Here is a 22585-nt window from a genome sequence, read left to right on the forward strand (position 1 = left end):
ACTGATATTACGAAACACTTACTTAATTCATTGGAAAACCCATTCTTTGGGATGGAGTGCGTGTACCAGAGAGAGAACGAGAGTTTTAAAGTGGACAGTGGTCGAAAACCGTGCCTCCAAACGTATGCACACTAAATTTGGTTCGATTTTTTTCAGGATTTCGGATTTGTATAACGAACATACGAACGTGTAAATATATAAATATTCTGTTTTCATTCCCAGAGCCTTGATCGATATCGTTATAGCTCAGCAAAGAATATACATAGGGAAAGAAGGCTTGCTTCCATAGACATAATGTAAACCAGTCCTCCGAAATTTAGTGGGTTCATTATGTATAAAGGAAAGAGCAACATGTTACGACACAGAAGCAGAGGTTCATGAAACTGGTTTACTTTCTTCTCTCCTTTCAATCATTTATGGGGGAGCCGCGACGACTCAAGGGACAGAGCGTTCGCCTTCCAATGAGGTAAACCGGGGTTCGATCCCGGCGATGGCTGGTCGATATGAATTCCGCATCCGGCTTGTACCGACCACAGTGCAGACACATTTTGACATAGAATGAAAGAATAAAATGACGGGAAACAACGTACTCAGCCATACACGAAGAGTTGTCCAAAAGTCAGTTCACGGGCGAGGTACTTGTCGATTGTCACTTTGCTTCCTTTGCGCATGCGCTGGATCTTATTATATTTGATGCTCTGCTAAATTTGAGTATGTTGCGTACCCAAAAATTGTTTTTCTGGCATAGTAAACCCCCACCGAGCAGTTCATCTCGTTAGCAAATTCTAAGAGCTGAACTTCTTTTCCTTTCTATATTCGTTGGCAGTCCCGTACTGTCTGAAGTCTCACAAAAAGTACAATCCGAATTGTGATCATGTTAATTTGTGATCATGTTAATTTGTGAAAAAATTGTGATCATGTTAATTTTTTTATTGTATTAGACAATGAAAAGCTTACATAAAATTTCATCTTCACAGAAGAGAAAGTAACGAAATTAAATTACAAAGATATAATGAACTATCAATTTGTGTAATTTTAAAAAATGCGGGATTAAAAATCGTTTTTAACTTTGAACTGCAAAAGTAATAGTCTTCCACAGGTGAGTTAATAATTCTTATAATTGCATTTAAATATCAAACTTTTGCATAAGAATAAATGTGCCTTCCTCATTAATTAATTTTAATGGAAATCGACTATTGATAGCGTAAAAATTAATTACGCGGCTTCCTCGTCTCAAGATTGTTTTTAAACATTTTTGCCTGTAAAATTATTTAATTAGATTTCTTTTATCCTATAGTTTTTTAAGAGAATCGTCATGCTTCATGGTATCTTAACTTCTGAGAACTTTATAACGAGATTCTAATTTAATTTAAAAACTAGAGATAATTAACTCATAATGCCACTCTACTTAATGAAAATGACAAGAAAAGAAAGAAATAATTTTTACGTGAAAAAATTTCATGAAGAAAATAATAAAGAGTATAGACGAAAATCTTAAAGATTCGCATGCAGTTATTTGAAAGACATTAAAAGCTACTTCGTTACTACTACACGCTATGCGCCATATTAAAAGAGTTTTTATGATTAAGAACAAACCAATCAGGTAGTAAAAATGTTGAATTTCTTATTTTTGCTTTTAAACATGAGATGGCAAAATGTTATTTTTAATCTTCTACATGGAGAATTTAATGTTCACAAAAAAATCAACTTGAGGTTTTACATTTTATTTAAGATCATTTATGTGTTTCTATTCTCGGACTAAATCTAGCGAAATTAGTTTTTTTTGGAACAAAATCACTCAAAAATTGTATATGGTGTTTTTCTGATGCTGTATAAGTCACAATTTTATGATAATACTCAATTCTGAGGAATTGTAGTCAATGCAATTACATAAAAGTATTACATTTTCTACATATGCAGCAACATTGAAGCATTATTAAGGCTCGACAACCATTAAACACCATATGTTATTGGGTTTATCAAGTTAAGCATTTTGTTCCTAAATTTGGTTTTTTTAAAAAAAAATTACAGCTAAACCATGTTGAATACAGTCAAATATAAATCAATATTCACTGCTTACTTCCATCCTGATTTGTCGAAAGTTGCAATTTCATGTTTTCCAGATGGAAACGACAAATTAATATGTAAGTAGTTTGAGAATATATAGCATCAATTATTTTCTTTAGAGTACTTAAAGTCAGCTAAAATGCTTGAAACTGTTGTAATGAAAATCATTTTTCTTTTACTACCTGTTACGAAACATTTATGGAAGAAAGGACAGCTGAAAATATTTTAGTTTCTAAAAATAATTATCAAATACTTATGAGTGAAGAATCAAACTGTGATGAAATTTACAGTGGTTTTCAAATATATAAATATAAATATTTTTAATGATTTAAAAGATAGAAATGGGCAAATAAAAAATAATAAATATATTTAGAAAAAAAACAGAAATTATGAGGAAGGGTTAAAACAAACATGACTGGAGGTTATGCTTGCTATTATTAAGTGAAACATTAAATTTTTTAAAATTTTAACCGGGGAGCATAAAGCTTTTTTATGATATAAATTTATACAATTTTCATGTTTTTTTCCCTGATTCTTTCAATAATTAGTACTTTTTTTCCAACAGAATCCGTGTTTTATTTTGTTGTCTCCACTTGTCACAAGATTATAAACAATTGTTGTGCTAACTATTCTATAAGAACGATATATTACATACCGTGTCATAAACATCTCATAAATGGTGTTGCGAGTATAGTGATGAAAAGTGACGCTTCGAAAGTGAAAATTTTATTAAGGTATGAGACTAATTTCGACAACTTTTATTTTAAATATTAATATAAAATTAAAAAAAAACTAGTTTAAGTGCTTTATTATGTGCAAAAACTTATAAAACAAGTAAAAAAATTATTATTAATTTATGGCCAGTTAAATGACCATTTTTAGGTAAACTAAAGAATTTTTTTGATATATATGCTAAACACTGTAAAAAAAATTCAATCCCCTAAAATAAAAACTCCTTCGGGGATTTTATTTAGAAGGCTATTCACTATGTTTTGAACTATTTTCTTAAATGCAAATGCATATACTACTGAGTTAGAGGATCACTGTAGTTAAAAAAAATAAAATTTTTAAAAATTTCTTTGCAAAACAACTGCACTTGTCTTTGCAAAACAACATGCATTAAAAAGGAAAGTATATTTTTTTCTCTCACAATCAAATTTTCAAAACATGTTTGCTATACTCATAAACACTCACGAAAAATTGTAGACAATTATTTTAAAAACAACATGAGATATCGTGCTTAAGTGGGTGTAAGATGTGACAAAACCTGATTTTGAGATAAACGCATTTGAAGCTTGAATTTAAAGAAATTTGTAGATAATTGGAGTACAAACAAAAGTAAAGTATTTTTAGAAAGCTAAGAGTTCAAGAATCAAAACAATTTCGAAAATTTTGTTCAAAATCATGTTTTTGCTCCAGTCCTTAGACAGTGGAACATTTCTCAGCAATGATATACTAAAGACATCGATCTAGAAACAGAGATAGGTGCATGATATTAATTGGAAAGAAATTGCCAATTTTTTTTTGTATATATGGACTTGTGGACACGAAATTATAAACTTTTTTTAGGGAAAATTTCTTGAAAGTGTTTTGGGAAGATGAAAAGTTTCGAATCTGAAATATAATTTATATCAAACCAAATATCACGCGATTCTGAATTGATCTCTTTTTTTAATTAATATTCTAATTCAATAAAAAATTGGTAAAACCGTAAGCGATTTTTGTACCCCCAAAACCATGTTTTTCCGGACTTAAGTTCGAAACGAGGTTTTAAAATTTTGAAACATGAAAGTCCCAATTTTGGAGGAATATTTAGATTTTCTTGATTCTATATAAATTTTAAAAGATTTGTATTAATATTGCTGTCAAATTGACACAAATAAGAGTTTGAAAGATGGAGAAAATTTTCATATTTTGGAATATATTTCAGTTCCAGCATGGCTAGTTCACATATTTTAGGAAGAGTAGCTTGCTGTAAGGGGAGTTCAAATAATACGTAAGCAGCTAACGGAGTCAGGGGGATTGGGATTTGCTTATTTTTGCAAACAACGGGTTTAGTTTTTAAATGCTAAGAAATATGTTATGCATACTTCAGCATGACAGAGTTGAAGCCACTCAATAAAAAATGGAGTAACTTAAAATTCGTGTTCATATAAGATATATCTGTTCTATTTTAAAACCAGATCCTCTCCAGTTTATTTCTGGAGCGAAGAACAGATAAATAAATCAGACTAGACGTAATCAGACTAGACGTAATAAATCAGACAAGACGATACCTTCATTAGTCTTCAAGGCAACATTCTCAAAATGAATACAATCTCGCCCCATTATTCAGATAAAACGGTCATGAAACAGCACTATACAATCTAAATAAATTTGCATCTATATTATTAAAATAACGCATTTTCGAATATTTATTTTAGATTTCTTAAATAGCAAAACATACGATAACTTGCATTTTGTTTCTTTTATTTTTTATTTTATTATCATGCACTATTCAGCTGTTAAAACTACTCAGGATATTTATTCATTAGGTCCGGGGCATAAAATCTAACTTTATGCTGGAAATAATTAATTATACGCTGAGAGTTCGCAATTCACAAAATCATTTTACTCGACATCCAGATGTCATTAGATGTCTAACCATATCGACGTAATGTCACAAAAAAAATCAGCTTTTTTGCCGAGCAGTAATCACTTATATGGGATATCATTTCTGATTCGAGCTGATGATAAATATCTTCCTAGGTGAGGAGAGCCAATTGGCGAAAAAATAAAAAGCCAATAGATCGCAAAGCTATTTTCTCTTCCCTAAATAATAATTACGAACGGGTCTCTAAATGGAAATGAAAGTCTAAGGGGAGAAAATAAAGAAAAGAAAGCTTTCTACTTAATCAAGATCTACTTTTCCCTTATCTACGTATATATTTTTACCACTTGCTTAACTCTTGCAGTTACTTTTTTCGCCTCCTCAATACCTTTTACCAAATAAAAAGGTTGCTTATGGAGAAATGATAATTCGATTCTTTTGAAATGAAAAGGAACTATAAAAAAATGTGACTATCCTTAGAGGAGAGTTTGATGTTGATTAATTATGTATTTATTAAGAAAATATTAAAAAAATAGATGTTTTCTTTTTTTTTTCTTTATTAAGTTGTTTCAAATTAATTAATTGAATAGAGTTTTACTTTGGCAAGCGAGGAAGAGAACTAAAAGAGAAGCTAAAGATTTTGATTGAAATGGAATTTCGCAAACTTAATTAATTAGTTTATAGAAACATTTGGGAATGCGTTGTGATGCAGTTGTTTGCGAAAGAAGAAAAAAATTAATTTGATTTGATACATCTTTTTAATATTGGGAAATCAAAATGCTTTGAGGATAAATAATTGAATACTGCTGAAAATTGAATTTATTAGTTATGACATATGTCTGTTTTTGACAGTATGTCAATGTATTTTTCGTAAGGTGGAATAGATTTATTTGAAAATCGGGTTATATATATATATATATATATATATATATATATATATATATATATATATATATATATATATATATATATATATATATATATATATATATATATATATATATATATATATATATATATATATATATATATATACATATATATAAAATAAAAACTTAATTACCAAAATTAATTCTCGTGCGTTTTTATATTTGTTGAAGAGTGATTTCGCATTCGAAAGTAGTTAAAATCAGATTTAAATATGTACTTTACATTTAATAATGCATTTTCTATTTTCTTTAAAAGAATTAAATGAATTAACGGAAAAAATATTCTGTCATTTTGCTTTATACTGAAGATTTGTTTTATTATATTTTTGAAATTAAATCGCGCATCATTTCCATTTTCATCACATATTAGCAAGACGATATGTTTTTTCTCATTATGTAAAAAGTGATGGATGAATTGTTTATCTTTTAAACTTCGATTTTTTAGCAGCAAGCAAAAATAAACATGCTATATAGGTTGTTAAAAACATGAGTATCCCGAACCTGAAAAGAAAAATCAAAACCCGGATTAGACAAAATATCTTTTAAACATGCAAAATAATTATGCTGTTGCTTCGAAATCAAGAAAAATGGATAAAAAGAGTAGAATGAAATTTTTATCGAATATGAAGATGAAACTATATCGAAGAAACGTACTCGATGAAACTATAGTTTTATTGGATTTCTTGTATTCCCTTTAAAAACAAAGATTTGACTAAATATGTACACTTAAGTGTAAAAATGCTCAGTTATTTATCATGTAACAATTCAGCCTCTTGATATATACGGTTACCGTACGTGAAAATGCTTTCAGAATTGTTATGAGCAACTTCAGATTGCTTTGTTCCATAAAGATAATATTTTAAAACTTCAATCCATTGCTGACAATCAATTTTCCACACAAAACATGTAGAAATACTTATTTCATGCCTATTCAGATACATACAAACATCCTGGGTATTTAGAAAATCTGAATGTTTTCATCTTTAAAGTAATGGCCAAAAGAAATTTTCGATGTAGCAGTTGCTTCATATTTGCGATACTTTTAAAAACATAATTCCTTAAACAACTTAAATCTTTTATTATTAAATTATTTTTTAGACAATATTTAATTCATATGATATGCATTTCCTTACAAGCGATATGATGACTGTGAAGATTGATTTTTTCTAACATTAAGTTTGTAAATTCAGCATAAACTTGTTAAAATTCACTGCAAAAATGAAAAATCGCCAAGTATTGATTTCTGTACAATTTTCGTAATCCAAACCCGGTATTCAATATTATTTTACTCCCCTAGTAATGAAATTAAGCATCTAATTTTTTGGATTTAGCTTATAGCTTTGGATACAGTTTACCCTTCTAACAACTGTAAAAATTTCCTTAAAATATATAAATTTAGCTTGAAAAAGTTCAAGTGAGCATCAAACTTTCAATGTTAATCAAATACTGAGTAATGTATATAATTTTCAAGACAAGTCTCCTTATTTTAACAGTGTGCAGAATAAAATGTTAAGCTATAAAAGGCTTTATTAAACATAAATACTATATAACTCCTTGCAATAATTTTGTTTGTTAATGTGGTATATAGTAATCAACCGTTTTTTTAAAAGACACATTTTAATTAAATGTTCCATGTGTCAGGCACATTACAGTTTCCTATAGGGTGATTATATATAATCACTCTATATCATCATCGTATATATCATCACCCTATATCATCACACTATATAAAATCACCCTATATATATAATCACCCTGATTATATTGTTTGGTCAAAAAAAAATTCTAAATTTAGTTAATGGCCACTGGCCAATACTAATAGAATTTAAAGAAATTTCATATTAAGATTATTGAATTACTGAAAAAATGTAATTACATTTTACTATATAATTTACTTTAAAATATTAATGGAATTTTGAAGTGTCAGTTAGTTATCAAGCCAATTAGTTACTGATTTTTTGTAATTACTATGGATGATGTTTATAGAATGATGTTTAATGTTAATGAAAGATATTTAAATGATGAAATAGAATGATGATTAAAACTTAATTGTCAAATACTGATTACGTGTTATATAGTCCTTCTTAATTTAAAGTTTATTTTGATTTCGGAAGAATCTGTTAATGGACCATTTTAAGCTTCAGCTTGCTAATCTGCTACTATGAGCCTTACCAAAGTCACCTTGCTAACCTGTTTTGTTAGCCAGTTACCATACTATTATCTGTTCTTTTTAAAAAGAATTATCAAAGAAGTATTTAAGAATTTAAATTGTACTAGTGGATCTATCTAAAAAAAAGACATTTTTGTTGTGAGCAAACTTTTAATGTTTCACGTAGCATGTTAGAAAATATTTATTATTTTGCTTTATGAACATCAGTTACTCTGGGAAAAAAGTCTGATAAAATTACCGTACTGCATTGTTATGACATTGCTGGTAAAAAATAAAATTCTGGTATCAAAACAAAAACAGACGGTAAAAGTTATTCGATAATTTTTCCTCTTAATTGGTTACGATTTACTCTTGTTTTTTATTCTGGTTTTCAAAATTATTATGCATCTTATTTGTTAACAAAAATAAAAAGAAAAGAAGTACAAAACTAAAAATTACGTTTTACCGAATGAGTGGTTTCAAAAATTATAAAATTGTACCACATTTATCAAATTTTATTAAATATTATAAAACCATATTTAATTGCTAATTTTGCCAAAATCGCTATCAAAGCGCTTCAGTAAAAAGTACCGAGGTTTTTGGCGTTTTGGTGTCAAATATAGCCAGAAACATGGTAAATTGAATTACTTTTTTTCCTTTACCATACTTTTTTATCACGGCAGTTATACTTGGAATTAATCGGATGCAGAAATCTCAATTTCAAGAAGTTAACAGTTTGCGAATTTTCAAATAATATGGTAAATTTTAAGTATTTAAATTAAGCGTGAAATTTCAGAGAAAAATGCAAACTAGTGTCTTTTAAGTTTAAAGGGAAATATTATTTTCCAAAAATATCCTTAAATATAATTTTTTTTGTTCTGTTTTATAACTAACATTTACTTTAATTTCTCAACTGAAATATACATAAAGCTGTATTCTATATAAAAAAATACAGTTTCAAAACAGCATTTAATTATATAAAATGAAACTCTTTCCAATAAATATCGTAAACTATATTAAAGCTAATCTTAAATATTTTATTTGATAGTTTTACAAATACATTTTTAATCAACGAAATAATTTTAATTCCAATGGCAGTCACAGGCATTTTTAACTAAGATTAAACTTATGAATTAAAAATATACGATATGGAGGACAATGGCTGAAATTCTTGAAAAAGAATTTGCAGTCATTAGGGTAAGCTGAAGGTAAAGATAACTTCCATAATAATTACACTTTCCACATACTTTTAGAAAATCAGGTTGGCATCAATTATGCATTTTTTTAATTCACTTCGTTCCTGGTTTTAGGATAAAAAGTATTTCCAGGTCAGTGGACATAAATGAGGCGAAGATTTAATGAGGAATTTTACTTCTAAATTAAACCCGAGAAGAAATTTTAACTCTTTGAACAACATTAACTTAATTGGCGGTAAAAAGAACTTTCAAATTATCTGCACTTTCATTCCCGTGTGTCATTTTAATTACAATTGTAGGTTGAAATAAAATAATTTGAATTTCATTTTCTCATTCAGAATGCGAATTTTGCTCCATCTATAATTTAACTTTCATTTTGATAATGCACAATGCAATGACGTTTTAATTTCCAGTTATGATATTTTCATTCAAATGATGCTTATGTTGTAATAACATATTATGAATTTTATTTTCTTATTTTGGATATGTATTTTGTTTCTATTTTAGTTTATCCATATCATTATTTAACTTTCATATAATTGAACATTTTACGTTGAAAATGGCGTTTTAATATCCAGTTATATTTTTATTTGAACAAAGCTAACGTTGAACTAACATAATTTGATTTTTATTTTCGTATTTAAGATATGTATTTTGTTTCAATTTCAGTTTATTCATATCATTATTTAACTTTCATATAATTGAACATTTTACGTTGAAAATGGCGTTTTAATATCCAGTTATATTTTTATTTGAACAATGCTAACGTTGAACTAACGTAATTTGATTTTTATTTTCTTATTTAGGATATGTATTTTGTTTCGATTTTAGTTTATCCATATCCCGATTTAACTTTTATATGATTGAACATTTACGTTGGAAATAGCGTTTTAATATCCAGTTACGATATTTTTATTTGAACGATGCAAATGTTCAACTTTTATAATTTGAATTTTTTATTTTATTTAGAATGTGTGCTTTATTTCACTTTTATTTTATCCATATCCTGATTTAACTTTTATATGATTGAACATTTTACGCTGAAAAGGACATTTTAATACCCAGTCATCATATTTTTATTTGTATAAAGCTACTATTGAAATAACATTGTTTGAGTTTTATTTTTAAATAAATTTTGTTTCCCCTTTAATTTGTCTTGTTCGTGATATGATTTAACTTTTAATATGATTGAACACTGTTACGTTAAAAATGATGCTTTAGGACATAGCTATGTTATTTTTATCTGAACGATGCTATTTTTGAAATAATTTCATTTGAATTTAAGTTTCTTATTTTGGATATGAATTTTATTTCATTTTAAATTTATCCTGATTTAAATTTTATATGATTGAACATATGTATTTTGATATTCAGTTATAATATTTTTTATGTGTAGAAAGCTATTATGGAAATAACATACTTCGAGTTTTATTTTTTATTTTTGATATAAATTTAAAAAATCTTTTGACGGAATATTTTTGCTTATACGATTTAAATGTTTTTCTACAATGTTGTTACTTCGAATGAAGAATACTCAAGAATATTTTTATTCAAACAACTGCAAAAAAGTACTTTCATCTCCGAAAATTAGTTTTAAAGAATGTTGCGATGTACAGTGAGAAAGAAAAAAAATTACCTAAATCGCTTTTACGGTCAAAATATGAGATCTTGATAACTTAATAGTTTAAGGATTACACTTTGAATAGACAAATTAAATAGTTTATAAGCAGTTTTAAAATTCGAAATCAGATACAAAAATTTCCTTTTATGAAATAAACATATCGTTTTTTACTTAAATTTAAAATTACATTTAGTTTCTTAAATAAAAATAATGGAAAATGGAATCGGTTGAAAAATTCGAGAGCTATTCCAACGAAAAGCGCAAATTGATGTAAAAGCATAAACAGAGGGTTTTAAAGTGCGTTTTGTATTAAGTGCCCAACTAAAGTAATTAAATTCCATATAAAATCATTGAGTTAATTGTATATTATTATAAATAAGTTTACTAAAAAAAATTCTTTGTTAATTTATATAACTTTTACCATGTGCAAATCCATTTCGGGCAAATCCGTGACTAAAATTATGTGCAAAACAGGGAATTCATGTTTCTTTCTCTTTTCTATTTTATTCCTTTTCTTAAATAAATGTTAATTTTCTAAAATTAATAACTGTCAAATTCTTTAAATTATCCAGTATAATATTACCTTGCGCACATCCATTTTCGGACCCATCCTTGGTAACTAACAAATCAAACGCACTTCAGTAATGCAGTAAGAACGCACTTTAATACAAACCCGTCTATTCATGCTTTTACTTCAATTTGCGCTTTTTGTTTCATATTTTGCAATCTGGTAATCTTCTTACGAAAATATTTTAAATCATCCTTGGAAAATTTTCCGTTCATGTAAGTTTATTGAATTCGTTACTCGCTTTATAGATTTCATTTCATGTTTTATTCTGTTTTTTTTTTTTTTTAATATTTTATTTTCTGTTTTTTCGTGATGTTTCTGCTTATTGTGTTCTAATTTATTTGTTGTGATATTTTTGTGAAAATATTTTTTGAGAGCTCCTCACACTATTGTATTGATATATTTTGCTTTAGCTATTTTGATACAATATTAGAAAGCACTCCTTTTTGCAGATATAATCGTGTGAGCTGATGATAAGATTATATCTTTTATTTTCCGGATTTTTATTTATTTATTTTTCCTCTTTTTCCGAGTTTCTTGTTATTTTTATTATTATTATTATTTTTCTTTTTCCCCTTTTTTCATTGTTCTGTAATTGTAAGTTTCCTCTACATTTCGAACTTATTTTTTTACTTGCTTATTTACTTGCAGCTTATGCTCATGCATAATAAAACTTATTGTTTTCTCAATTTTCGTCGTGTTTTTCTTTGTATTTATTTATTATTCTATTATGCTACATATATATATATATATATATATATATATATATATATATATATATATATATATATATATATATATATATATATATATATATATATATATATATATATATAATGAATAGTGACAGAAGGAGGTTCAAACTTTTGACTCTCCTTATGAATATATTTTCCCAGGGCTAAAGAGAGAATAAAAGGGCTAGGCCACTCCATTGAAGCGATAGCGATTCGTTCGGCTCCGAGCTTCTGATTTCAGTCAGTGACGTCACGGCGACACAGTATCAACTTCTCGCATTTAAAAATAAATCATTTCGCATTGTTTTTAAAAAACGTATTTTAATACATTCATTGTTTTCCAATTTTTATTTTTATTTTGAGATGATTTTCTTCTCATTTGATTGCAAAATTTTAACAGTAGTAGTCAAATATGAGTTTGAACTAGAGAAAACCCGCAAGAATTATTATAAATCACAAAATGAGAAAATGTAATTTTACTAGTTATATCTCAGGAAATATAAAGGCGACATCAAATAAAATATAAAGTGTACTAGAAGAATTTATATTACTGTGAATAAAAAGCATTATGTTTTATGTTTTTCGCTTAGACATTTAAGAACTTTCATTATAATTTCGCCATTGAAATAGAAACCGAAATTTTGAACAGAAAAGAAGAAAAAAAATTATAAGGTCGAAAATAATATCCTGGTCTTCAAAAAAATAAATTATTAATACTTAAAAATTCTTCAAATTTCATAAAATATTTTTTAATGTCATTATTAAAAATATTTCTGTGTTTTAATTATATTGCTTTAATTTTAAATATTCATGAGTAAGTGCAATATTTTCATTATTATATGCCTTAAGACTATTTTTTTTAATAATTTTAGCATTTAAGGTTTTTGCTTCCTAGTGATAATGTATAAAAAAATTTGCTATTATAATTATATATAAGATAATGTATTAAAATTAGGAATCCTAATTAATAAATTATAAAGACAATTTATAGTTACATATCGTTATCGGACAGTATGTTACTATAAAAGAGTTCTTATATGCTTTCCTTTATTTAACAGTGAAAGTTGAAAACTAAAATTGGAAAATGATAAGAAAACGATGTCGACAACCATTGAAATATTTTTCTAACTTTAAAAAGTTATTTTTCAATACTATAAGAAATACCAAGAAAATGTATGAATACTATGTTTTTGAACAGAAATAATTTGTTAGCAGTGCAAAGTTCGACAACTATTATCAGAATAGTGTTGAACATTCAACTAATTTCTCACAGAAAGTACTTTTTTTTTAATTTTTAATTATTTTTTTAATGGCGGGCACTTGGGGTTTGTCCCATTGGCCACAGAAATGCCAGAACTGCTACTCTCTTCTCGTTACCCAGTGGGGACCTGTGGCACCAGTGTGCCCACTGGGCGTTACCCAGTGGGCACCACGGCGGTGGAGTAGCGTCGCCCAGGTCACACAACCACAAACCACTTTATAGGGTGGGTCACATTCACACAAAGAAGAAAGGATATAGAACACAGAGAGAGAGAGAGAGAGAGAGAGAGAGAGAGAGAGAGAGAGAGAAAGAGAGAAGGAAACATCCATGCCCTGAGCAGGATTCGAACCCGCGGCCAATGGCTCCGCAGTCAGACACACTAACCACTCGGCCACCTGGTCGGCACCACACACAAGTATACTCGGTCACAGAAAGTATACTCGGTCACAGAAAGTATACTCGGTCACAGCTAACTTTTCATATCCTTTAGTTGTGATTTTCGAGATCTGTGTGCAGCGTGACGTCATGAGGTGGGGGAATCGTAGCTTCAGCATTGAGTAAGGAATGAACCAGCCCTTTTCTATCTTCTCTGTAGCCCTGATATTTTCCAGACTATAGACTTCCCTAATTTGAGAAATTAAAATTCGAATACATTGAAAAAACAAACAAACTATGTTTATTCAGAAGAAGAACGCCTGCTATAACTACCTAAGAGTTTGTGCTGTGACCGAACTATTAATATATTGCTCCGTGAAATGCAAAATACGGATTATTAGATAAATAACTATCCAAGTATTGTTTCTTACCCCACACTGTACATTAAAATAATTTTAAATACTGAACTAATTAGGTAGTTTTAAATATACTAAATAAATATTATTCACATTAATAAAGAAACAAGACGTGAAGTGAAATATTCCGTTAGTTATAATGATCCATTAGCGTATTCTCATTTTTTAATTAGCATGAATTATATTTTTTCTTTTTCAAAATCTTAGTAGCATTTAATGACCTTTTTTACGTACAGTGAAATATAAAATGCTTAATATCTTCTTCATTTGAATAGTATTTAAGGTAATTAATCAATGTAATAATTTAATTGATTATAATTTTAAAAAAACGTAATTTTGAGCTCTTTTACTAATATTTGAATTAGTTAAGTATAGTAATATTAATTAAGCATAGTAATAGTTCCATATAGTAATCTGGAACTAATTACACTTAAAAAGAAAATGAAATTATATTAAAGTTTCGATAATTTTTTACCGTATCTGTTATTTCTATTAAAAAAATTAGTTTTAAAAATATCACAATTGGTTTAGTTTTATGCGTTATAAAATAGTAAAAGCTTAAGTAATGCATGGTATTGTATTTAACGGATTTTGTTATAAATTTCTGCTTCAATTTTAAATTTCTTTTATTGTATTTTATAGAGTGTGTATTTAAAATAAATGTATTTCCATACAAATGAAACCTGAATGTTTAAGCTTTCAATATAAAACATTAAAAATGAATTAAGAAATATAATTGATATAAAATAGAAAGTAATCACAGAAATAACCGAAGAATTAATATTGACTTCAAATAGTTTAATAAATAATACAGAAAGTATAATAAGTGCTCCTAAGCAATTTTTTACTGAATAAATATCTGACTTTAAAATCAAAGTGATTTTGTTCCTTAACATGATATGGTATTGCCACTCAAAATGATTAGATAATGAGCAAAAGATAGAATACTAAAAAAAAATTATTCTGTTCTTTAGAATGTAATAGCAGTCAAATAATCTATTACACTTAAACTTTTTTCATTTTCCGATTGTCTCTAGAATTATTTCGTGATTTACGGTTGTTTGAAAGAGAACATCAAAATTCCATTAAATTTTGGATTAATGAAACGAATGCTTCTGAAATTTGACTGCAATGAGAGAAAGAAAATTACAGGGGAAACTCTTTCGTCATTTGATGCTCCACCGCGTCACGTGATTTGTTTCAGTGTTTTAAAACAAATTCATCCCTAGGGGTTCCTTAGGATATTTGATTTGTGATGATCAATCAGATTCTTGAAACTGGATATATTTTGATTGGATGAGTTTGGTTTGCTTGTTTAAGGTCAATGAATCACTTTAAAATAACCTTCAAGAATAATAAACTCTTTTTCGAAAATTAAAAAAAAAAAAAGAAATTTACGTGAACGATTTTTACTAGTATGTGTTTAAAATTTTTTTCGTTAAATTTTTACATTCTTAGAATTGATGTTATTTGAAAATTAAAATCTTGGTTTATCGAAGAAATAAAATAACATAAATAAGCACGGATATTTGAAAGAGATTCAAATATGAATTATTTTCTAAATAAGTACGCTTGTGTAAAATTAATTGCAATGCTTTAAAACAACTTTAATTAGTTATAATTTTTTATCCAGCTCAAAACTAAAAAAAAGTTCCGTTAGTGGTTTCTGTTAATTAACACTAACGAAATCAAATACGAGTTTCAACCATCAACTTATGTCTTTTAATAAAATCAACTTTTAATATATTATTATGTAATACAAATTAATTTCAATTAACAATATTAAAGAATAACATCCTTTTATGTTTACTCAGAATTTTAATTTGGAGAATGTGTATTAGTTTTCAAATTTGTCTAAAAGTCACTGTAATTATGTTAAAAACAAATTAAGTATTCAAAATCCTTACATTCGTTGAGAAGTCATGATCTAATATTTTCAGTGCATCTAACTTTTTCTTCTTGTAAGTTTATTCCATATAATTGATGACTTATATTAATTAGTTCAATAGAAAGGTATTATCAATAAAAATATTTAAGCTATAAAGTTAGATTGATAAATAAGATAAAAGAAATATAATATATATATTTTTTATAGTCAGTTTAAAGGTTTAAACTTCAAACTTTTATATTAACTTTCTTTCTTATTTCTTGAATAAATTTCAATCAATCATTTCCTTTTGATCTATATATTTTTTGTTTGAAGCATTGATATAGTTCTTCTCAGGCACAAACGAAATAAATTAGCATATAAAATATAGGAGAGAGGGACACAAGGCTAGAATGAACATTTTAAATATTTTTTATTTATTGGTCCAATTTCTTCCATTAAATATCGCAAATCAGAGACTTTGCTCAAATTTCGTATTTTGCCTTGTAAAATTATATATTCTTTAAAATGATGCAAAAAAAATTGTGCTATGCAATTCGAAATGTTTGTGAAAATATTAAGAAAAATAATAAAAAATAATAAACATTCACTAAAAATCATTTTTTGCATGTAATTAGCTTTATATAAACAAATTATCTAATTGTGAGTGAAAATGTTTCAATTCGCTTAAATAGTTCTCGAGATATAGCGAAATACGCAAAAAGTAAGGGGTCCAAACTTTAAACCGCTCTCTTGATCAAGCTAATGGGACTATATTTCCCAGAATGCTGCTAGCCCCCATATTTTGAGGGTCAGAAATCCAAATCCGTCGAAAAAAAGGTATGTTTATTCGGAGTAAATACGTTTTTGTGTCTGATTTCATAACTTAAAATATCGTCTGCACTTATTAATTAGCATTAAGAATGAGTCATAGAACGTGAAGATCAGATCATTAGATCAATCGTTATTTAGGGTGGTCCGTTTTTTTGGGTGCAATGTACACTTCTATGTGCAGTTGCATACTTACACTTAATATTTTTGTAGAAATTTGTAAAAGAAGGTTGTTAAGATGCAAAAGTAACTACCAAATTTTCTCTTTATTCCTTCAATAACATATTTTATTTTTCAGAATTGCAACCTTATATCTTATTTACTTATCTTATTATGTGTGGTTAGTTTCACGTAGCCAGCATTACGTATAAACAGACACAAATTTTTGTGGGACGAGTGTGGACAGATCTACACTGCCTTTAGTTAACAAATTTATTGATTAGTTAGAAAATTTAGTTAACAAATTTATTGTTTATCGTCAAATTTGTGCTACAGACGGTTAAAGCTAAACACCATGAAAAGACTATACATGAAATGTCACAATAACGGACGCACAGCTTTGATATTTTTTTCTTCATTCTGTGTTTGGACACTGGTTCTTTATTGCTTTATTGTAGGACGGGAACGACAATATTGTTGTTATTATGGGTTTATATCTATTCTTCATACGTAGTTTAGCTTTATTCAAATTGAAAAATTTACAGAGTATTTTTTTTAGTTTCCATTAAAGATTCACTTAAAGGCAATTTTAAAATCCATAAAAATGTAGCTCGATTTTTATTTTGTTAAATATGTTAAAAACAAACAAGAATTCATGTGAACTGGTGTTTTTTTTAAAATAATTTATTTTTGAGTGCAAATGCTTTAAAATAAATTTGAAAACAATAAGTTTAAAAATTAACACAGAAAAATATTCAATTAAATAAAAGTTACAAACAAAATGCATGATAACAGCCTTTACAATCTATCTCTTTAAATAATTTTCTGAATCGCATTACATTGCATTACAATTAATTTCTTTTGTTAGTTAACGTTAACCATTCCAAAAAATACGTTGTATTTAATTTTTAAATTCCTATAGTAAGGGAAATTGCATATGCATCTGGTTGTTGAATGAAGAAACAGATAAAAGTTCAATGTAAAAGCTATTACCACTTCCACAAACTTCAGAAATTTTATGTTTTCAACTTTTTGTAAAATCCTTTAGACTCATTATTCTTAAAATAGTGATATTAATGTTAATTAGTATCAATTACGATATCGAGTTTGATAAAATATCAAAAATTGAAAATAATGATAAATTTCATCATATTTTTAAACCAATTTGAACTTTACTAATCTATACTAATAAAAACCGTTTGTTACATGGAAAAAAAAATCTCATTTTAAGCCATCTTGTTTTTTTAAACTATTATATTTGTTTTACACTTTGTATGGAAACAATACGTGAGTAAGATTCAGAAAGATTCAAAAAGAAAGCAGACTTAAATATTCTTTAAAAAAACACGCTTACTACATTTTAATAAATATTTTATTAACTCGTAATAAAAAACAGTTATATAGTTTAATTTCCTTAGATGCAGCTGCTTAAGTAATGTCTGTTTCTAGTTTAACAAAGTATTGTTTATATTTATGTTCAACAATCATCAGTTTTTTGCACGTGTTTCAAATTTTCTAAAATTTAAAATACAGAATCATTATTAAATATTTAATCAGTAATTCTGAAACTTCTGACACGTGTGCGAAATTGAATGGCATTGAATAATTTGAGTTACTTAGCGTCGAAAACAGTAAAGAATTTCCCTGAATGTGCAAGATTATTATTGAGATGTTTTTGAATTAGATTGTAACTAGGAAAATCATGAAGGACAAAAACACAATTCTTTAAGTAATCTTGCAATGACTGATTTCTTTTATTCATTTGCTAAAGTACAATAAGCTGACCCATCAAATTTGTCATCCTGCATGACCACACCCATTGACCATGTCAAAAATTTCCAACAAGACTTAAGGTCGTCAATGGATTTTTGTTTTAGAAAAATCTTATAGTTATCGAGTTTTGATTTCGGTGTTCTACTGTATTTATTTTTACGCTCGTAAACATAAATTCGGTATATCTGCCGTTATTTTTGAAAGTAGAATAAGTTAATTTTTTTCAAAAAACAGAATGAATTTAAAAAGGCTGGGTAAGGTTAGTCAATTTGGGTGCATAATTTTATTTAACACTATGATTTGATTATTAAAACTGTAAAAAATATCTTTTAGCTTCAAACGGCTAAAATTAACGGCTTCTATGTTGTAAGAATGCATTTGAATTGTTTACTTTACTCACTTGCCTTGCTTATATTTGTTTAAATTTGTTTGAAAACATTGCTTTTAAGGGAATTATTAACATCTATATTTATTTCATTATCCTTATTAAACTTTGCCTTGAAATCCGTATTTTTTTGCTTTTTTAAGGTTTAATGTAATTTAAGTGAGATAGAGAAAATTTGATTTTGTTAATAAAAGGCGATGGAATTCTAGATTGAAACCTGCCATAAATACATTATTGTCCGGTTCATTGTTAAAAAATAAAAAAATAAATTTTAAGTACAAATTTAAGAGATTACGTAGCATAAAATACATGGACTTCATTTTATAGATACGAAAATTATTTATTGTCATTTTCGAAAAATATTCATTCTAATACAGTTTCAAAGACTTTTTAAATTTTAAAATATATTGTAGCTTTTCAAATTTTTCAAATAAATTAAAATGCGTGCAAAATGGTGAAGATCTTGGTACATAAATTTGACCATTATCTGGTGCATATACTACTTCTAAAACGTTCTTATTAAAGCAAACAAAAGCCGGTGTCTGCCGGTGCAGACGCTGGCAAATAATTCTTTAACGGGAAGTCCAAGTAGACCAATTTCTGCTAATAAAAACAATTATAAGTTATGCCGGACATAATTGTTAATGAAATTTTCTTTTTTTGCAAGATATTATATTTCGTTAAATCGGTGCAAAATACAATTTCTTCTTTTGGCGTAGTAATATATATATATATATATATATATATATATATATATATATATATATATATATATATATATATATATATATATATATATATATATATATATATATATATATATATATATATATATATATATATATATATATATATATATATATATATATATATATATATATATATATATATATATATATATATATATATATATATATATATATATATATATATATATATATATATATATATATATATATATAAAACAGTTGGGCTGAAAAGTTCGTAGGCTAAAACATAGATTGGGCTACTATTATTAAAAACAGATGATTTTTAGTTATTTCTGACCTTCGAAAGACACGTGTATAAATTTGACAGCTGTCGGACTAACAGTTTGTGAGATATAGTATTTTTAGTGAAGCAACTTTTGTTAGTTTAAAAGCATTGGATAAAAAGGAATTTCGCGTGTTTATAAAGCATTGCTTTCGAGCGAAAATAAATGCTCTTGAAGCCAAGGCTTGGCTTGAGAAACATTATTCGAACTCTGTACCAGGAAAATCAACCATTGAGAAGTGGTTTGCTAAGTTTAAACGCGGCGAAATGAACACTGACGAAGATGCGCACCTTGGACGCCCCAAAGAGGCTGTTAGCGACGAAAATATCAAAAAAGTCAGCAAAATAATTTTAGATCACCGTAAAGTGAAGTTGATCAAAATATCTGAGACTCTAAGGATATAAAAGGAAAGTGTTAGACTTATCGTGAATGAATATTTGGGTATGAGAAAGCTCTAGGCAAAGTGGGTGCCGTACGAGCTCACAACAATTGACCAAAAACAACAACGAATTGATGATTCTGAGCTGTGTTTGAAGCTGTTTAATCGTAATAAATCTGAATTTATGTGGCGATATATGACAATGGGTGAAACATGGCTCCATAATTTCACACCGGAGTCCAATCGACCGTCAGCGAGTGGACTGCACGAGAAGAACCAACTCCAAAGCTTGGAAAGATGCAAAAGTCAGCAGGCAAAGTTATGGCGTCAGTATTTTAGAATGCTCATGGTTTAATATTCATTGACTATCTTGAAAAAGGAACAACCATCAACATCGACTATTACATAGCGTTATTGGAGCCTTTGAACTACGAAATCGCATTTGAAGAAGAAGAAAGTGCTGTTTCATCATGTCACAAGTCAATGAAAACGATGGCAAAATTATATAAATTGGTCTTCGAATTGCTTCCGCATCCACGGTATTCTCCAGATCTGGTCCCCAGCGAATTTTTCCTGTTCTCAGACCTCAAGAGAATGCTCGCTGGAAAGAAATTTAGCGCCGATGAAGAAGTAGTCATCGAAACTAAGCCCTATTTTGAGGCTAAAGACAAATCTTAGTACAAAAATGGTATCGAAAAATTATATGACAGCTATAATCGTTGTATCGCCCTTGAAGGAAACTATATTGAATAATGAAATGAAATTTTATCAACATTTCTTTTTCTGTGTTAGCCTACGAAATTTTCAGCCCACCTGTTATATATATAAGAAAGAGGAGAGAAAAAAATCAATAATACATTCTGTACATGCTAAAATAAATGCAGTATGCAAATCTTGGTAATCATTTCCTCGTTTGGACACGTGTGCTCTATGCGATTATCTTCATATGTGAGGAAATAATTTTAATGTTTGTTAGACTAGTTTTGAAAAGAGAAAAATTTATTTAAATTTGTGCCGCCTGTAAAATGCATGAAAAATATTATATATTCATGCTACTGAATTTCTTATAATATAATTTCCTTTTTGCTATATTTCAAAATAATATTTTGTTGTTATTATGACAATCTTACACGAACAATCAGATATCAGTGCGATAGAGAAAGTTTGATAAGGTGCGCCTAGAATAAAACCAGCTATAAATATAATATTATATTGTTTATTATTTCCAAAATAAGAAACTGTATTTAAGTTTAAATTTTAAGAGATTACAAATATGTAATATAAAAAGCAATGATTTCAATACTAACACAAAATATTTTTCGTTCAAATTTTATTTTTCAGCATGACTGTTTTTTTCTATTGAAATCTTTGCATTTTACCTAACATAAAATTTATTTTTTCACAAAATAAATTTCGGGAAATTTTTATTCATAAAATGTGAAAAAAAAGAACTTTCTTTTTACGCAGTTTTAAGCTTAAATGATTTCTATTGCAAACACTGAAAAAAAGAATATTAATTAGAAACCTGAACATTATATTCCAGTTTAATTAGATTTCTACCATTACTTCAGAATTAAGAATATAAACAAAATAAAAAATTTTTTAATTTTAATTTTCATACCATTAAAAAATCTTTTAACATTTTATTCAAATGTTATATTCCAACATTATTTTCATTTATTTAGATTTCAGCTATCGTTATTAAAGAGTTAAGAATATAGATGAAATAAAAGATTTTTTAGTCATAATTTTATAATTAATTTTCACTTTTAAATAAAAATTAATATTATTTCAGTTGTATATTCACAGAAAGCACATTAAAAAATAAAAAGGATATTTTCTTTTCTTAAGTGTGATAAAAATATATTTTATGTTCGTTTAATTAAGACTTTATTTTTAAACTTTTTATACAAATTTGTTTCATTTGAAGTTGATATCAATAACAAATAAATTGCGTTAAGAGTAAAAAAAAAAGACTTTTTAGCTAAATATCAAATTTAAAAATGAAAAATTAAAGCCGATTTCAATCTGTTTCATCTCTATTTTTAAAATAACTATTGGTATCTAGTACATAAGATTTTCTTTAAAATTTTATTGTACACTATCTGGCCAGAACTGTCCGGACAGCCAGTGGTATGGATTTAAGAGCTTCCTGAGGCAACATAATAATATGATGTTGGTCAAAAATATAGGGCAAATATTGCCCGAAATGTTGCCAAAGATTTGGGAGTGCAGAATTATCCAGAATGTCC

The 22585-nt window shown here is 27.2% G+C and overlaps 1 protein-coding gene across 2 annotated transcripts in view; it reads left to right on the forward strand.

Annotated features, from left to right (window-relative positions):
• Nucleotides 1-22585, forward strand: part of LOC107448829 (uncharacterized) — a 228833-nt gene that overhangs the window by 139708 nt on the left and 66540 nt on the right. The gene's annotated exons all lie outside the window — the stretch shown is intronic.

This window comes from Parasteatoda tepidariorum, chromosome 2, assembly GCF_982258835.1.
Source record: "Parasteatoda tepidariorum strain Cologne lab strain chromosome 2, Ptep-v5.0, whole genome shotgun sequence".
In the NCBI taxonomy this organism is placed as follows: domain Eukaryota; kingdom Metazoa; phylum Arthropoda; class Arachnida; order Araneae; family Theridiidae; genus Parasteatoda; species Parasteatoda tepidariorum.